This window comes from Pseudophryne corroboree, chromosome 7 (genome assembly GCF_028390025.1).
Source record: "Pseudophryne corroboree isolate aPseCor3 chromosome 7, aPseCor3.hap2, whole genome shotgun sequence".
NCBI classification, from domain to species: Eukaryota; Metazoa; Chordata; class Amphibia; order Anura; family Myobatrachidae; genus Pseudophryne; species Pseudophryne corroboree.
The window spans coordinates 112,693,691-112,712,753 of record NC_086450.1 but is presented as its reverse complement, the minus strand read 5'-3'; the positions used below and the strand labels follow the sequence as shown (position 1 = coordinate 112,712,753).

Below are 19,063 nucleotides of genomic sequence, written 5' to 3'. Positions count from 1 at the left end.
GTGGAATGCATAAATGCGGTGTTCGTCTTTCTATCTTTGTATTAGTGATACCGGCGCCCTTATTACTCACAGTGCAATAGTTATTCATAGGGTTTTTGAAACCTATTTTTATATATTAAATTGTGATTTATTTCACCTAAACACTTTATATCTCCATAAAGGGTGTCAGTAATGTCACTTCCGGTCAATTTTATATATTTCTTAAATTAGGTATAACACTCACGTATTCACAGAATTATCTCTTCACTAGAAAGTATATAATATTTACTTATTCCTATGTTCCTGTGTTGTCTCCAATTGAGCTGGCAGATTGTTAATTTACAAAAAAAAAAAAAAAAATAATAATAATTTTGATTGGCCATCATTCTTCAGTGGGAGTGGTTAGTGGTATATAATGCCCCACCATTCACACAGTCAGTCAGTTGCACTTGGGAGAGCACATAGGAACTACTGCTGTATCTGTAAGTATAGGACTTGGTCCCCTTTTTTCAATTTATATTTATTTTTATTATGAGAATCTAATTAATAGTAGTTTATTTAATTCTAATCAATTAGTAATTGGATAGAAGGGGAAAAGGAGGAAAAAGGGAGAGAAAAATAATAATAATTAAAAAAAAAAATCCACCCTAATAGATTATATCAATTAATGATTTTCAGGTGGCCTATTTCTCTCACACATCATTATTTTGAGGCTCACCCAAAGTGGGTATGTATAATGACTTTGCAAATTAGTCTTGCTAAAATTATTGAGTGTTTCCAATTATATTTAGACATAGAGAAGGTTTTTTTTTTTGTTTTTTTTATAAAGAATTTCTCTCTCTATGTATAGGATATTTACCCATATACCATTTGGACCAGCGTGTTTTTTGGAAAGAGGTCCATTGCTAATTTAGTCTGTAAGTAATATATATGCTGAGTGCATAATGGTACTTTTTCTATGAGAAGGGAATGTAACATAGTTATAACATATTGTTTTGTAGAAAGTGTTCAACACTATTGAGCATTAGAGTGTTTCAACCCATTGAATTCATATATGGTTGCTTCATGGACTGACCATTTGGTATGTACTTTATGGAATCTTTCATCTTCATGTAATTTGTTATTATCATCTTATCCCTATGGAACGGTGTAGTAAAATAACACACTGCATGTATAGTGAAGTTACACAATATGTCACTCTCCTGCATATGTTCTCTGACCAGCTAGTATGGAACATCCTCATCTCCTGCTCGATCTATTGAATATCTAGTATTTTAGTTTAACAATTTTCTAATAAGTATAAATTTATGTATTTTAATTGTTATTGTTAAATTGTAATATGTATATTTTTGTTTATACATTATAATATGTATGTTTTACCAGCTGTGTTGACCATCCCTCTGAAGAAGTCCACGAAGGACGAAACGCGTCAGGGTTGAAGACAGAGAGAAAAGAAACCCTACACTATTGTACATTTGACATATATTGTGATCTGTAATTGTGAAAAAGGGTTACCTCTGTCTAGATTGGGCAATACTTTGCTTTTAATAAATTGTGTAAAGCCATAATCAATTGGTCAATTTTTAGTTGGTAACCAGTTTAAGTGATTGAGAGCGCCCTCTGATTCAATTTGCTGGAGGTGTTGTTTTGTATGGTCCTCACTAACAGGAGGATCGAATTAGAGGGCTGCCGCACCAGCGTAGTAATTAGGTATAATTGCGTTTTGATATATATATATATATATATCGATATCGATATTTAGAGTCCTGCACACTTATGCTGGGTGTACACTCCACAATAATTTGGCATATTCACTCGATATTGGCAGATAGCCCAGATAATTGTAGCATGTATGCGGGTGAATGATCCGATAATATCGATTAGTTGGGCATCCCAGATAGGTCCAATCTAAAATGCGATAAAAACACCAAAAATGCAGTTTTATGGTCTTTTACCGTATTTTCCGCTTGTACCAAGGGGATCAGTACTAAATCCCGCTGGACGGGATCCCAGCGGTCGAAATACTGATGCCGGAATCCCGACCACACAATCCCGACAGGGGTGGCGAGCGGAACGCAGCCCCTTGCGGGCTTACTTCACTCGCCATGCTGCGGGCACAGTGCTTCGCTACGCTCGGCACACTAATTTATTCTCCCTCTATGGGTGTTGTGGACACCCACGGAGGGAGAATATGTCGGGATTGTGCCGGTCGGGATTCCGGCGTCGGTGTTTCGACCGCCGTGATTCCGTCCAGCAGGATCTTGACCGCATCCCGTACCAAGCTCCAGAATGCGATGCATTGGGTAATGCAATCTTTGAGTGGCATTATCCAATAGAAGCCTATGGGCTTCTTTTTGTGACTCCCCCTGAGAGGGTTACAATCGGATCCCTCCGAAAGCCCATCTATCTCAAAGGACATCTCTCATCTGGAGTGAATTTCTTGGCACATACCAGTGTTATTTACTCCAGTATATAATATCCAGTACAAGGCAGAATGTACTGCATCGCAAATGCAATGCTTAGTACATTCCACCCAGTGTATGTCCACAATATCTGCAGTGTTTGAGGCTGCCAGATAAAATACCTCTCGGTCTGACAGGCATTTTATCTGTATGTGTATGACCAGCATAAAGGGACGATTCTGAGTCGCACGCTGCTGATACTGCTTTAGCATCTTCTGCTGTAGTAGTATGTGTGACTTTATGCTAATGTTAGTAAAAGGCATTGCCCCGGTGTACAGATGTGTATGTATCTCAATGTGTGAGGAATAGGATGTCCGTATTGTCCAACTTGAGATGCAAAATTCGCACTTGGTGTCTTTATACGCTACAGTCTGATGCACCGTGGAAACTGGCACCAGCTTCATGCTAGGAGCAGAATCTACATCAGAGAATGGCTTCCAATGTAAGTGATTAAGCGTATTAGTTAAGCAAACAGTTATGTGACACGCCCATAAGATAATACAACTCTGTGTGTCTGAATAGCCACCTCCCAGTCACTGCCCAGTAATACCCAATACATTTGATTGAGACCGTGCTACTGCGACTCTCGGGCTGATTCAGAAGTTGACACTCTTATCGGCGCCGTGTCTTTGTACATAGTGACTGTGCAACAATATAAATGCAGCGGGAGGCATCTTGTGTAAAAAGACATCTCCGGCCGGCTTCTCTGATCCACTGCTGCATCGGATCAACTGTGTGAATAATGGACATCTTGGAGGGAATTCAAATGTTTGAAAAGTCAGTTGGGTGTCTTTTTTTTTCCTATCTAAAAGACAGGAAAAAACAGACACCCAACCGACTTTTCAAACATTTGAATTCCCCCCCTTGAGTTACACTCGGTTACTCAGGATATCCTGGTAAATCACACTGCCTGTGGTGGTGGTCAATGAAGGTCGGTAATCCTTGAGGGGGGCTCTAAGACTGGCAAATATGGGCATGAGGGACTCTGCAGCTGGCATATATAAAGGGGCATGACAGTGGGGTCTGAGGCTGGCATATAAAGGCATGAATGACTCCTGCTGGCATATATAAAGTAGTTTGATGGGGCTCTGAAGTGGGCATATTAAAGGGGCATGACAAGGCGCAATTAGAATGGCTTGTAAAGGGGCATGACAGGGTTCTGAATGGACTCTCAAAAATGGGGCACTCTGATATACCTTCAATTCAATGTCTGGATACTTAATATCCGGATACTGAGAAAATAATGTTTAAAACTTAACTTTTAAAAATGTACTACAAAAATAAGACTTGAGTGACACTTTGCTCCACAACATGATGAAAAGGCGAAATATAGACACACAACATATACAGACAAAACATAATTAAAATTGTACACAGGTCTAGTATTTCATTGTTGGCCTCAGCCAAAAATCATGCATTGATGTAAAATTGTCCTTGTATGAAAGGAAAATATAGACAAACAAGGCTCTTCAGGATGTTTTCTGGATTCCGTTGCCCCGTATTTGCTTCAGCGTTGCGCTTCCAAAGGCTGGTGTCAGTAGGGATCTCTCACCCCGTATTCAATGAAGAAGCAAATGCGGGGCAGCATGCGTTTCCAAAGGCTGGCGTCAGTAGGGATATCTCACCCCGTATTCAATGCTGAAGCAAATGCGGGGCAGCAGAATCCAGAAAACACAGTGAAGAGCCTTTTCTGTCTATATTTTCCTTTCATACAAGGACAATCTTACATCAATGCATGATTTTTGGCTGAGGCCAACAATGAAATACTAGACCTGTGTACAATTTTAATTATGTTTTGTCTAGATATTTTGTGTGTCTATATTTTGCCTTTTCATCATGTTGTGGAGCAAATTGTCACTCCAGTCTTATTTTTGTAGTAAATCATTAAAAGTTAAGTTTTAAACATTATTTTCTCGGTATCTAGATATTAAGTATCCGGACATTGAATTGATGGTATATCAGAGTGCCCTATTTTTGAGAGTCTATTCAGACGTGTCTTTTCGTCTACCTGTGCAACGTATTTTACACTCTCTGGGAGCACCCATGTGTCTTTATTATAATTGATATACATGCACCATTGAGTTATCAATATATATTGTGACACATTGATAGATATATCCAAACTTGTGCGGTCAATACTTTTTCTTTTTCAACCCTATGTTAAGAGGCATGACGGCTCGGAGAGTGGCTTATAAAGGAGCTTGACAGGCTCTGATACTGGCATAATAAATGGTATAATAAGTGCTCTGATGCTGGCATATTCTGTATAAAGAGTCATGATGAGAGTCTTTGGCTGGCATAAATAAAGGGGCCAGGGCCGATTCAGGGGCTTTTTGCGCCCCAGGCGGCAATAGGGGGTGTGGCTTCATACAGGGGGCGTGGTCAGTTATGCCCCCTGTACAGTAGTAGCGCCGCTGAAATGATGTGCGGTGTGCGATGACGTCATCGCGCACCGCACAGCAAAGGTCCTCTCCACGAAGGGAAACTAGACGCGTAGTGTCTATTTCCTTTCATGGAGAGGACATTTGCTGTGTGGTGCGCGTCTCGCGATAACGTCATCGCGCACCGCACAGTAAAGGTCCTCTCCACGAAGGGAAACTAGACGCTACGCGTCTAGTTTCCCTTCACAGCGGGCGGCAACGGGGGCACAGCAGCAGCGGATCTTGCCCTGGTGCGGCGCCCTCCGGATGGTGCCGGTGCCCTCTGGAAGGCGGTGCCCCGGGCAAAAGTCCTGCTTGCCGTGGCAAGATCCACTACTGAAAGGGGCATGACAGTGGGGCCTCTGTGGCTTGCATATAAGGGCCTTTGAGGAGCATATATGTTACATACTATATGAGACCATTAGTTGGTATTTTCTGAGACATGAGGGCACTATGTGGAATTATTCTGTTACATATGAGGGCATTATATGGAATTATTCTGTGACACGAGCGGATGCGGTTATGTGACTGGTGGTCGGGATCCTCCCCCACATGCTGGCACTTGGAGAACCACAAGTATCAGCATGCAAGGCATTAAAGGGCCCACTGGTTCCTATTTTCCCACCTGCAAAATATTACAATAAACACAAATACACACACTCCATAGTAAGCACAACTTTAGTAAAGCATACATGCACATACTCACACATACTAACCTACATCCCCCATTGCAATTCGGTCTTTTTCTCTAGTAGAAATCCACGCCACCTGTACAGGAACAAAAATCAATACTACTCATCAATTCCAGTGTAGATTGGTCCTCTTCATTCCAGTAGGCATCTATGGGGCGAAAAAAAGATTACCTGAACCCAAGCGAGCGTAGGGAATCTGTGTACACACATAATTCTCTTTCCCAAATGGTGGCCTTCATGTGACTTTTGTCACTAGTAGAACCGACAGCCGATCAAGAAGTGCTACATAGTGCCGCTATCCTGATTGGCTATGTGTTGCAGCGCTGTCCATCATCGACTTTTATGGGGCTAGAACTCTATTGTGCGAACCACGGCTATGTCGTTAATCGCAAGGTCAATTGAGATCCACCACAATAACCTATTATATTAGGCAGATTATGTGGGATTATTCTGGGACATATGGGGCTGTTACCGTATGTGGCATTTTCTATTACATGTAGGTGGCACTATATAACTAAACATTTTGTTATTTTTTAACCACTGTTCAGCTGTGCACTTGTTTCAAATTATGCATAGTACTGTGAAGATGTCATAGATCATGATTAGTTTTGAAACATGAAAATATATCATAACCAATGGCGGCTCCTTCCCAGGGCCGACGTCAGGGGGGGGGGGTCAAAGGAGACACCTGTACAGGGCCCCAAGACTCAGAGGGGCCCCAAGGATACACCACTTAGTGCCCGGCAGTGATGTGAGCCGTCTTGTCCAAATAGGGCAGTGAGCTGTAGGCGGACTGACAGGAGCCTCTCACACACACAGTGAGTGTGCAGCATGAGTGTACACCAGCTCTTCTGGGTTCAGCTCAGTTAGGGGACATGGCAGCAGCTCCCCTGGCCAGGATTCCCGTGCCGTGTGCCTGCCTCTTCTGGTGGGGTGTGAGGGCTGAATGGTACCTGCTGTGTGTGGCGTTCGGGTTTAGGTACTGGGGAGTACAGCGCAGGTGAGTCTTTCCCCATGGTAAGAGTGGTTTATATATAATCTGAGGGAGTCCCCAAGATATCACTGTACCAGGCCCCAAGATTTCTGTTGCCAACCCTGCTCCTTCCATCTCGGATGAGGGGGGCTGCCCAGCTGTGCTGCAGTCCACAGTCCCGGTGCCTGTGCAATGAATCTTGCAGGTTCCAGGACCGGCGCATGTGCACAAGCAGGGTCCACAGTCCCAGCACCTGCACAAATTAATCCTGCAGGCTCCAGGACGGCACACGGCACACAAACACCCGTTTCTAGGACTGTATCAGCTTCAGCCCCCCTAGAATCTGGCTAGTGCATACAGTAAGGCAGGAAGTAGCATCCTATTGGAAGCCTGCTCTCTGTTAACTGCCACCTGGACTGGCAGTTCCAGGGGTAGAAAACACCTCCCCCGGGGCTGCCTGTCCTTTATGTGAGTTGCAAATAGCAACTCACAATGGGAAGGAAGTCACTTTCTGTACATGGATTTACTGGCTCATTGAGGGTGGTGGATATTATCAGACAGGCTGCATCACTACAGCCCCTAGGTAAAGTCCGCCAGTGATCAGAACCTACTGGAAGTTGGATATTCCTGATATATATATATTTGTTCCTGTAAACAAGTCTTGTTTTGCATTTGTATTCAGTATAAAGAGCTCGCATTACTTCCATTTCCTGCAGCCTCAGGACTGATGCTACCAATGCACAACAATATACACTGCTCAAAAAAATAAAGGTAACACTTAAACAACACAATGTAACTCCAAGTCAATCACACTTCTGTGAATTCAAACTGTCCACTTAGGAAGCAACACTGATTGACAATCAATTTCATATGCTGTTGTACTAATGGAATAGACAACAGGTGGAAATTATAGGCAATTAGCAAGACACCCCCAATAAAGGAGTTGTTCTGCAGGTGGTGACCACAGACCACTTCTCAGCTCCTATGCTTTCTGGCTGATGTTTTGGTCACTTTTGAAAGCTGGCGGTGCTTTCACTCTAGTGGTAGCATGAGTCGGAGTCTACAACCCACACAAGTGGCTCAGGTAGTGCAGCTCATCCAGGATGGCACATCAATGCGAACTGTGGCAAGAAGGTTTGCTGTGTCTGTTAGCGTAGTGTCCAGAGCATGGAGGCACTACCAGGAGACAGGCCAGTACATCAGGAGACGTGGAGGAGGCCGTAGGAGGGCAACAACCCAGCAGCAGGACCGCTACCTCCGCCTTTGTGCAAGGAGGAACAGGAGGAGCACTGCCAGAGCCCTGCAAAATGACCTCCAGCAAGCCACAAATGTGCATGTGTCTACTCAAACGATCAGAAACAGACTCCATGAGGGTGGTATGAGGGCCCGACGTCCACAGGTGGGGGTTGTGCTTACAGCCCAACATCGTGCAGGACGTTTGGCATTTGCCAGAGAACACAAAATTGGCAAATTCACCACTGGCGCCCTGTGCTCTTCACAGATGAAAGCAGGTTCTCACTGAGCACATGTGACAGAGGTGACAGAGTCTGGAGACGCCAAGGAGAACGTTCTGTTGCCTGCAACATCCTCCAGCATGACCGGTTTGGCAGTGGGTCAGTAATGGTGTGGGGTGGCATTTCTTTGGGGGGCCGCACAGCCCTCCATGTGCTCGCCAGAGGTTGCCTGACTGCCATTAGGTACCGAGATGAGATCCTCAGACCCCTTGTGAGACCATATGCTGGTGCGGTTGGCCCTGGGTTCCTCCTACTGCAAGACAATGCTAGACCTCATGTGGCAGGAGTGTGTCAGCAATTCCTGCAAGACGAAGGCATTGATGCTATGGACTGACCCGCCCGTTCCCCAGACCTGAATCCAATTGAGCACATCTGGGACATCATGTCTCGCTCCATCCACCAACGCCACCTTGCACCACAGACTGTCCAGGAGTTGGCGGATGCTTTAGTCCAAGTCTTGGAGGAGATCCCTCAGGAGACCATCCGCCACCTCATCAGGAGCATACCCAGGCGTTGTAGGGAGGTCATACAGGCACGTGGAGGCCACACACACTACTGAGCCTCATTTTGACTTGTTTTAAGGACATTACATCAAAGTTGGATCAGCCTGTAGTGTGTCTTTCCACTTTAATTTTGAGTGTGACTCTAAATCCAGACCTCCATGGGTTAAAAATGTGATTTCCATTGATAATTTTTGTGTGATTTTGTTGTCAGCACATTCAACTATGTAAAAAACAAAGTATTTAATAATAATATTTCATTCATTCAGATCTAGGATGTGTTATTTTAGTGTTCCCTTTATTTTTTTGAGCAGTGTAATTACTGATACTCAATAAATCTAGCTTTAAAAGGCCTTTTCACTGAAAAATGTGTAGATACCCACAACTATTTAAATACAGTACAAAATACCACATGTATAAATCAGCTGCAGCAATACCATTTGTTTCATTAATAGTCAACCAAAATAATAATCCTTGGACTTACATACTTTTGCAATAGATTGTATTGTTTTATACTGTTTCTCTGTAGAGGTATCATAATTGCAATATGTCATTTATTGGGTTTGAGGGCTAGTAAAATCTGACCTTGCATATAATGATTTGGATGTTAGGTGTTTCAAATAAGTGTCCAGATGTGTGTCCTATTTTGCTACACACATGACCAATGGTAACATGCATGTAGCTATGCAGGTCACCATACAATTGTATTGTCATGTAGAAAATTAATACATTTTGATTAATTACTTCTAAATAATTTAGCTATGGTCAACTTTACACTATTTGGATCTTCCCCAAATTCAACAGTATAATTACCAAGATCTACAATGACTATACCAGACACACTACAATATTCCTCGGTTGGTTATTCTTTATTTTGTTTCCCCAACAGCAGATCACACAAGCAAATAGCCCACATTTAAAAAAAAAAAAAAATGTCCATTTACAAATTATTGCACATCCCACTTTTCATCCAACACTCATAAAAAGGTTAGCCAGCACGTAAGTACATCAATCACTTGTTGCTCAACACTTGCTAAGAAGAGTACATGCAATTCTTTCTTAATTTATTGTGATCTTTCATATGAGCGTTTGTTCAAATTATTATCCATAACAACAGACTGTCCACATACTGTAAAAAAACAAAGCTGCAGTATGACTCATCAAAACTACAAAGAAATTGTGAAATACTTATTTGATAGTTTTGCCAATAGTTGTATACTAATTATCATTTTAGTAAATGTGATTGTTTATTTGACTGTGTTTACATGCAAATAATCTCAGCACATAGTTTGTATTGTCACATAAACCACAAAATTTGAAATTTTCTGCTGCGGGCTCCACAGGGAATGACATTGGGGTGTAGAGTAGGTTCCCAGAATGCATAGCGCCATCTCCTCTATAACCCCGCCTCCGTGCACAGGAGCTCAGTTTTGTAGTTGGTGCCATGCAGTGCAGGCATACAACAGGTGGGCTGCTCCAGCAGCCCTCAGAAGAGCTTTTCTAAGTGAAAAATGAAGACTTCAAGGGCTGCAGCAGAGACACTGTGAGTGTTAGATGTCAGTCAGACATCTCCTGCTGCAGCTCCATCATCTCCCCCAGCGGTGCTGTATACTTCAGTGCCCTGGTTGCCGGGTACTTACAGCGAATGCTCTGGTTTTCTTCTGTCAGTCACACACCCCAACGCAGCTCTCCAGGATCGCGTGACCGCACTCAGGGAGGAGGTAAGTGGTTCCCCCAGGCGGGACCCGCTGGAAATCGCGATCCGGCGCGGCCGGTGGGAGGCGGGCCGCACGCGCTGGCGTGGACACTGTGGCAGTACAGGGACCCCACTAGACCACCAGGGCAAGGGCACAGGTCGGATTCTCTAAAAAATCCGTTTGCTAAGGCCCGCAGTACCCGGTGGTGAAGTCCAGCAAGGGGATAAAGCTTTTACCTGTAGCCCCTCCCCCAGCCCCAGGGCGCCATTTAGAGTAAATGTTCTCGCCCTGGAGCTGCATATCTCTCTCCCTCACTCCCTGGCAGCGTTTGGGCGCCATTAGGACAAGCTGAGCTGATCCTGGGACTGTTTGGGCAAATCCTCCTCTGTAAAGCCGCCTGCATGTCAGCGCTGTGCATTTTACAGGACACTTAAGTATTCTACATGTCTGTTGACAGTGTTAGTTAAGAAACAGTGCATTTAGTCAGGGTTATTTAGTACAAGTACCCTGTGATATACATCCAGTATTTACTGTGCATTGTTATATCTATTGAGTGTATAGATATACTTAGTACTACTCTGTATTGCTAGTCCAGTGCAGTTGTGTGCATATAGCTGCTGTGTGACCTCCATTTCGTGTATCTCACTCAGATTGCTATCCCTATATTCTGTAACCTGAAGGGGGCTAAGTGCGTCTTGATTATTACTTAATATAAGTGTTTCACAAGATATACTTATTGTGTATTTTTCTCTGTGATTTTTAGTCACCATATACCTCTGGAACTCTCTGTTTGTGCTAATACACTACACAGGGGGTTCTTGTTAGGTATTGTGCTGCTGTAATTGTACTGAGTTGCCCTGAATTGAGCTTTCAGATGTGTCAGCTACAAGGGGCAACGCAGCTAGGGCTGATCCCACAGTGCGTGGTGGTGACGCTGCAGACACATTAGAGGAAAACGTAGCAGCAATGGGTTCAGGTTCTGGGGGTTCCTTACCCCCCAGTGGGACCGTAGCAATGGGGGTGCATAATGACCCACCTTGGGCTACTTTCTCCAAGTTATTGAATACACTGGTAACTAGACTTACGCCCCCTATGGGACCTCCTGTGCTGGTGCAACCGCTTATGGTCCCTGCGGTTAATCCACCACGGGCAGATCAACTGTCCACTCAGTTAAAGCAATTGAACCAATCACTGAATAAACAGAAAACTCACCCTCGTCCGCCTAAGACCAAAGGGTCCTCTAAGCGGGCTATTACTTCCTCACAATCCACCAACGTCCCAGACACCTTGTCTGATGAGGATGGCGTATATACGGACCCCACAGACACCGATACTGATAATTCTGATGGGGAATCTGTTTCACAGGTAGATGTTCCTGACTTGTTGGAGGCTATCAGGATAATTCTTCAATTTACTGATGACCCAGAGCCTGATACTTCCCCTAAGAAACCGGACAGATTTAAACGTCAGAAAGTGGTTAAACAAGTTTTACCTCACTCTGACCATTTAGATGACATACGTCAGGAATCCTGGGAAAATCCAGGAAAGAAATTCACGCCTCACAAGAAGATGCTGGCTCGCTATCCCCTCGCGGCGGAGCTAAGTAAAAATTGGGAAACACCGCCGCCAGTGGATTCGCAAGTGGCGCGGCTGGTGGTATCCTCAGCTCTGCCTGTTACTACCATCACGTCTCTGAAAGAACCAATGGATAAGCATGTGGATGGTTGTTTAAAGGCGATTTACTCCCTAGCAGGTGTTGCGCATCGGCCCACCATTGCAGCGACTTGGGCTGCAGAGGATATTGAAGCGTGGGCTCAGGAGTTGGAAGCTGAGCTGCCTTCCAACATTTCTGATCATGCTAGACAATCTCTATCGTATATTGTCACAGCTTCTCATTACATTAAGGAGGTGGCTTCTGATGCCGGTGTTCTGGCGGCCAAGGCTTCTACTACGTCCATTTTGGCTCACCAGATTCTCTGGTTGCGGTCCTGGTCTGTAGATCTGGACTCTAAGAAAACCCTTGAGGTGCTCCCTTTTAAGGGAGACATTCTTTTCGGAGTAGACCTCAATAAGAAAGTGGCTGACTTAGCCTCTGCTAAAACAGCTTGCCTACCTAGTACTGCTCCTTTGGTGCTAAAGGCTAAGAGTACTTCCTTTCGCTCCTTTCGTCCTTCAGGGAAAGCAAAGGGTCAGGTGTACCTGAAACAGGCTCGCACTTCCAAACCCACTAAACCCAAACCTAAACAAGCCCGGGCTGTCCGTCAGCCTGCTTCCAAATCTGACAAGCCTGCTGCATGACGGGGCAGGCTTCCCTCTGGGGGATCCCAGGGTGGGGGGCTGGCTTCTAGGGTTTACCCAGAAATGGTTGAAGACCACTTCTGATGCCTGGGTACGGGAAGTCGTCACTCGAGGTTATGCCGTATCCTTCAAGAATCGTCCCCCTCATCGATTTTGCCTGACAGACGTCCCTTCGGATCAGGTGAAGGCAAAAACTCTTAATTCTGTGGTACAGTTCCTCCTGGACACAGGAGTGGTAGTACAGGTGCCTCTGGCTCAGAGAGGCAAGGGGTACTATTCACCGCTGTTCCTAGTCCCGAAACCGAATGGGTCCTCTCGGCCCATTCTCAACCTCAAGTCCTTGAACAAATTTGTGAGGGTCTCCAAGTTTCATATGGAAACTCTTCACTCTATTGTCCTGACCTTGAAAACTGGGGATTATATGGTCTCCCTGAACATACAGGATGCTTACCTGCATATTCGCATTGCAGTGTCGCATCAGCAGTACCTGAGGTTTGCGGTTGGCAACCTCCATTACCAATTTCAGGCATTACCTTTTGGTTTGACCATGGCTCCGCGAGTCTTCACCAAGATTATGGCGGTAATGATGGCTGTACTCCACCGTCAAGGAGTCAGAATCCTGCCATATCTGGACGACTTGTTGATCCTGGCGAATTCCCAGGAAATTCTCCTACGCCATCTGGATCTGACGCTCCAGTTTCTGCAAGCCCACGGGTGGCTCATCAACTGGAAGAAATCTTCCCTGGTCCCTGCTCAGAGCATGGTGCACCTGCGGGCGTTGTTAGACACTCACAACCAGAGGTTGTTCTTGTCTCAGGAGAAGGTCCTGAAACTTCAGGAGAGGATTCGATACTTCCTATCTCGTCCACAAGTGTCGATACTTTTGTCAATGCAAGTGCTAGGTCTCAGGGTGTCGGCTTTCGACATGGTGGAGTACGCTCAATTCCATTCCTGCCCTCTACAGAAATTGATTCTTGCCAAGTGGGACAGCCTGCCTCACCGGATCAGGTCTCACATGATCTCCTTGTCTCCAGAGATCCATCTGTCGCTGAGCTGGTGGCTTCAGGACCAACGATTGAGCAGGGGTCGTCCCTTCTGGATCTGCAACTGGGTTCTTCTGATGACGAATGCTAGTCTGAGAGGTTGGGGCGCGGTGTTGGAGCAACACTCCCTTCAGGGACGGTGGACCAAGGAGGAGTCTCTACTCCCGATAAACATTCTGGAACTGTGGGCAGTGTTCAATGCTCTGAACTTGGCCCAGCATTTAATACAGAACAGACCTGTTCAAGTACAATCGGCCAACGCCACCACAGTGGTGTACATAAATCATCAAGGCGGCACTCGCAGCCACATGGCAATGAGGGAGGTATCAAGAATTTTTCAGTGGGCAGAACGCCATTTGCCAGCCATATCAGCAGTGTTCATTCTGGGGATCCTAAACTGTGAAGCGGACTTTCTCAGTCGTCAGGACATACACGCTGGAGAGTGGAGCCTCCATCCAGAAGTGGGGCCTCCCAGATGTGGACCGATTGGCGTCTCGACACAATCACAAGGTTCCGGTCTTTGGAGCAAGGACAAGGGATCCTCAAGCAGCGTTCGTGGACACACTGGCAATTCCATGGAACTTTCAGCTGCCCTACATGTTCCCTCCGGTATCACTCCTGCCCAGGGTTATAAGGAAGTTCAAGCAAGAAGGAGGAATCCTACTGTACTTCTGATCGCTCCAGCGTGGTCCAGACAGCATTGGTTCTCAGACCTTCAGGGTCTATCATTCGAGAGTCCTCTTCTGCTTCCACAACGACCAGACCTCCTCGTTCAGGGCCCTTATGTCTAGCAAGATCTGGCCCGGCTGGCTTTGACGGCGTGGCTCTTGAAGATCCGTCTTGAGAGCCAAGGGATTTTCTGAGGTGGTCATTCAAACTATGTTGAAGGAAACCGGCTTCTGCTCGGATTTATCATAGGGTCTGGAATTCTTACTTTGCTTGATGCGCCACTAATAATCATGACGCTTACAAGTTTAGTATGGCCAAACTTTTGGCCTTTCTACAACAGGGCCTGGACTTAGGTCTTCGCCTGGCCTCCATCAAGGTTCATATTTCTGCCTTGGTTTGGTTCCAGAAAAAAATTGCGACTTTACCTGATGTTCATACGTTCACTCAGAGTGTGTTGCGGATTCAACCTCCTTGTGTCCCGCCTGTGGCTCCTTGGGACTTGTCGGTTCTAGAGGCCTTGCAAGAGTCTCCGTTTGGGCCCCTTGAATCTGCAGACCTTAAGTGGCTTTATCTTAAGGTATTGTTTCTGCTGACTATTGCCTCTGCTAGACGGGTGTCGGATCTGGGTGTCTTGTCTTGTAGGTCCCCATATCTGATTTTTCACCGTGACCGGGCGGTTCTTAGACTGCGTCCCAGGTACTTACCTAAGGTGGTATCTTCTTTCCACCTTAATCAGGAGATCGTGGTTCCGGCCTTTTCCACTCCTGACTTGTCTTCCAAAGAGCGGTCTTTGGATGTGGTACGGGCTCTCCGTATCTACTTGAAGAGAACTGCATCCCTTCGGAAGTCTGATTCTCTCTCTGTACTGTTTAGTTTTCACAAACGTGGCTGGCCTGCTCACAAGCAGACCCTGGCCAGATGGATTAGAATGGTGATTGCACATGCTTATGTACAGGCTGGCCTTCCAGCTCCTGCTACCATCAAGGCACATTGTACTCAGTCTGTTGGACCTTCTTGGGCGGCTTAACGTGGTGCGACCCTTGAACAATTGTGCAAGGCGGCTACGTGGTCCTCAGTGAACACGTTTATAAGATTCTATGCTTTCGATACTTCCACCTCCCAGGATGCTTCCTTTGGACGCCGGGTTCTTGTGCCCGCTACAGTGCGTCCCCTCCCATGAGAAACTGCTTTAGGACATCCTCAATGTCATTCCCTGTGGAGCCCAGTGTACCCCGCAGCAGAATACAAGATTTATGGTAAGAACTTACCGCTGTTAAATATCTTTCTGAGAGGTACACAGGGCTCCACAGGGCGCCCACCCCGACGCACTTAGCTTCTTTGGGTTGGTATGGCATTAGCCGCTGACAATTTCTCCTGTCGTGAAAATATGGTGTATGTGGCTAATAACGGTTGTCGTCTCTTTTACCTGCTACTGCAATGGACTGGTTAACAAAACTGAGCTCCTGTGCACGGAGGCGGGGTTATAGAGGAGGCGGCGCTATGCATTCTGGGAACAGTCAAAGCTTTTAGCCTCTTGGTGCCTCGGATCAAGATCCTACTTTACACCCCAATGTCATTCCCTGTGGAGCCCAGTGTACCTCGCAGAAAGAGATTTAACAACAGTAAGTTCTTACCATAAATCTCATTTTATTTTTTTTAAATGACTTTATTGATGAAGATGTTTGGATACAAACTGCATGTATTTTACACGGATGCAAAATTGAAATCTCACTTTAGTTATTTTATTTCAGAAACATTTGAATAAACTGAATAGATTTTCCGTGGTGCAGTGGCTGGTTTTGTGGGTTGTGGTTATTTCTGGCATTCAGTACTCTTGATTCCTCTAACAATATCTCAGTAATGCTCTACTTTAGATGATCCAGAGTATAATTGAGATATTGTGAGAGGAACGAAGAGTGCTGAATACAACAAATAACAATAACCTACAACACCAGCCTCTCTGCACCATGTAAAAGAGCACCCACGTAGTTTGAATCCTTCTATCGAGGAAGAAACTACCACTTACCCCAGTACCATGTGCAGGCCACCTCAACAACTCATCTAAACAAACTTTTCAATTCATGCAATTTTGAGACTTATTATAGTTAAACTAATGATCTCTATTCTGAAAAATAGAGATCAGTAGTCCCCAGAAGAAGACCCCAAGAGGGTCGAAACGCGTTGGGCACAAACACTGACCCTCTAACCATCGTACAGACAGTGTCAGTCAAGCAAGTACCGGTACGAGCCGAACGCTACCCACGTGATGCCCTGCACCCGGAAGTGGACATCCGCGACTGAAGAGACCCTACGGACGGAGAGGTGAAGGTAAACCGGTGGGATACAGAGCCAACAGTGCTGTAGGGGGGAGGAAAGGTAATATCTCTGAGTCTCTATCCCCAGCGCACGGGCCGCGGTGATGGCTCTGAACAAGCTTTCACCAGCGGACCTCTTCCGTAGACCGAGCCTACCCCGTACTGTGTCTGAGCCCTTGGTGCCATGTCTGCACTCTGACAGGCACTAGAGGACTGACAGCTGCGGGGTCGAATCTGCGGTCCAGAGCTCCCATTCCTCCTCACCCTCCCCACATACGCCTGTCTCCTAAATCCCGGGGCAACACCGCAATCACCGTAAGCCGGAACAGCACCAGTATCCACGGACAGTGAGCGGGACGACTCAAACTGTTGATTGGCTTTTCGCTGCATTTATTAACCTCATTTACTGCTGGTTCACAGCAAAACAGGACTTGATATATATATTTAAGTCGGACAATTAAGATCATACGACCATCCACTCCCTGACAGGGAGACCATTGCTAACAAACAACTCATTGTGACTATATATGGTTGATATACTGATCAATAGCACATATACGGCACCCTGATGACAGTTTTCATTTATTGTTTGCTAACTAATAACATATATCCTTGTTGTATAATACATAATATATTTTCAATTTTAAGTTGCTACGATTACCTGTGTGTTTAGAAACAAATAAAGTGTTTGCAATTTTTATACGTCACTCCCCTTTCTTCATAAGGTTCCTATAGTACATCCTAAGGTTTTGAGTGCTACAAAAAAATCTTCTGTCTAATGATCTCTATTGGTTAGGAATTTGGCTAACAGTTGATGGCTGGGAGTGGGGATTTAAAATAACGTCTTTTCTCACCAAGGCTGATTGCTGTATTCCCAATAATAGCTGATTATAATTGTGAGCAAAACTTTTTGTTTCTTTTCATTTATTTTTACTTTTCCATAATTTACCATTCACATTGACTATGATTGGGAATAGTAGCCAGCAGTAGCGGAGTGAGGCACCCTCCTTTTATGCAGATAAAAATTAGCACAAAAAAAAAAGATAAAAAGGTGCACAACATTTTTCAGGCACATTGACAGCATAATTTTTTTTTTTCTTTTTGCAAACTGCTGTTTGTGTAAAATTAGACACCATGGCACTATGGAAAACTGCAAATTTGCACCGCACAGTAAATGACTCCCACTGGCGAATGAATGAATATATGAAGCACTGTGTAATGGCCAAGATTGGTCATAGACTGTGGGAGAAATAAAGGGAAACATTTGGGTGGAGTAGAGTACAATGTATGGATTACAAGTGTTTCCTCCTATAACGTATGTCATTGCTATATACAGCACACATCTGTTTTACATTAATGTACATATACAAAATACACAAAGCACCTGCAAACACATTTTTATACAAAGCATCCTATAATATAGGGTGCAAATACACAGAAAACTATGCAGTGCTCTATAAATAAATGTTAGAAATAAAAATTATTAGTATTATAAAAATCTTGGTGTAATTGAGTTTTATGACTGAAAAGTCTGTGTGGCAGAAATACAATGTTTCGGAGAGTCGTCAAATTCTGTTTCTGCATCGCCAGTCTACATTATAAGGCATATCTATCACAATCCACATTATGTGTCTGTAAATTTGCACTTTATAGAATGTATAGCTTTTGAATAGTGCTGGCCTGACAACAGTCAATTCATTCCACTGTGTAGTGTGGTTAGGGTAGGGCTGACAACATTTAAGACCAAATTTCTCTAAAAATGCAAAATTTCATGGCAGAGGACAAAAAAACTGGTCTATTTACTAAGCCTAGGATGGAGATAAAGTGGATGGAAATAAAGTCCCAGCCAACCAGTTACTGTCATTTTTCAAACACATCCTGTGACATGGCAGTTAGAAGCTGATTGGCAGAGATTTTATCTCTGTCCACTTTATCTCAGTCCAAGGCTTAGTAATGACCCCAGTGTCCCCTGAGATCTTATTTCCAATCTAAGGCCCGCACGCCGCTCAGAGCATGTACAATGGTTGCATATGCAGGGCCGCACATACATACATACTCAGAGGAAACTCTGCCTTGTTTGAGAGATGAGCCCCTAGCTACATTTTGCTCTGAACCCAGTGCTGTTATGCGATGTTGCTTCCTCCACATCTTTTTCACCATTTTGAAAGCAGATTTTTGTGACACCGCTACCCTGGGTGTAGTGGGCACTGACTCACCACTTAGAGCATGTTTACTGTAGTGGTCACAAGGGCAGACTCACCAAATTGTTATCCAGGAAGTCAAGGAAAACCATGTGCTCTGCAGGGGGGGGGCAAATATAACATGTGCAGAGAGAGAGCTAGATTTGGGTGGGGTGTGTTCAAACTGAAATCTAAATTGCAGTGTTAAAATAAAGCAGCCAGTATTTACCCTGCACAGAAACAAAATAACCCACCCAAATCTAACTCTCCTCTGCACATGTTATAACTGCCACACCTGCAGTGCACATGGTTTTGCCCATT

The 19,063-nt window shown here is 44.8% G+C and overlaps 1 long non-coding RNA gene across 1 annotated transcript; it reads left to right on the top strand.

Moving 5' to 3' along the window:
• Positions 1–365: 365 nt before the first annotated feature.
• Positions 366–1,537, top strand: LOC134943437 (uncharacterized). The gene is made up of 4 exons (XR_010181531.1): positions 366–706; positions 830–896; positions 981–1,060; positions 1,363–1,537. It is a non-coding gene; the product is annotated as an uncharacterized LOC134943437 (long non-coding RNA).
• The last annotated feature ends 17,526 nt before the right edge of the window (positions 1,538–19,063 follow it).